This window comes from Cryptotermes secundus, unplaced genomic scaffold (genome assembly GCF_002891405.2).
Source record: "Cryptotermes secundus unplaced genomic scaffold, Csec_1.0 scaffold2799, whole genome shotgun sequence".
NCBI classification, from domain to species: domain Eukaryota; kingdom Metazoa; phylum Arthropoda; class Insecta; order Blattodea; family Kalotermitidae; genus Cryptotermes; species Cryptotermes secundus.
The window spans coordinates 1-830 of NW_019742456.1; the positions used below are offsets into that span (position 1 = coordinate 1).

Consider the following 830-nt stretch of genomic DNA (forward strand, 5'->3'; position numbering starts at 1 on the left):
CCTAACTATAACTTAGTCTTTATTATTATTATTATTATTATTATATTTCTCTATTTTTGCTAGCTTTGTAATTGGCCTCTGTGCTGATAAGTGTGCATGTAAATAAACACGAATTGAATTATTATTATTATTATTATTTTACAGAGATCAGGCACAGAAGGAGGATGGAGAGGATGCTGCAGATGACCCACACAAGTTGAAGCCTGGGGAAATTGACCCCAGTCCAGAGACAAAACCTGCACGTCCAGATCCCAAGGACATGGATGAAGATGAGTTGGAGATGTTATCTGAAGCACGTGCACGACTTGCCAATACTCAGGGTAAGAAAGCAAAGCGGAAAGCTAGGGAGGAACAGTTAAAAGAAGCACATAGGTTGGCAGCTGTACAGAAACTGAGAGAATTGCGAGCAGCTGGAATTGAGTCGGCACCTAGGAAGAAAAAGAAGTGTGGGCTAGACTATAATGCGGAAATCCCACTTGAAAAGTTCCCTCAACCAGGATTTCATGGTACTAGGAATGAGTTATTTTATCCGGCAGCTCCTGATTTTAGCGGACTTAGGCAGCAGCATCTTGATGGAGAGCTGTGAACAGAAAAGGAAGAGGTTGGTTTCTGAACACTTTACAGTTTGTGACATCTGTAGAAACTTTTTGATCAAGTTATTGCATTGTTCAACTGTTAGTTTCTTTGTCTTTCTGTGCAGGTATTTTTGTTGCCACTTTGTTCCAGTTCATGTTTTAAATTTCATTTACTGTCATATTTGTGAGTATGATGAAAATCTCTCTTCCTGCCTTTTCTATTGTTCTGATGTCCTGAATAAAGTGTAATTGAAA

The 830-nt window shown here is 39.0% G+C and overlaps 1 pseudogene; it reads left to right on the forward strand.

The window, feature by feature from the left end:
* Positions 1 to 113: 113 nt before the first annotated feature.
* On the forward strand, positions 114 to 830 carry LOC111873234 (annotated as a pseudogene).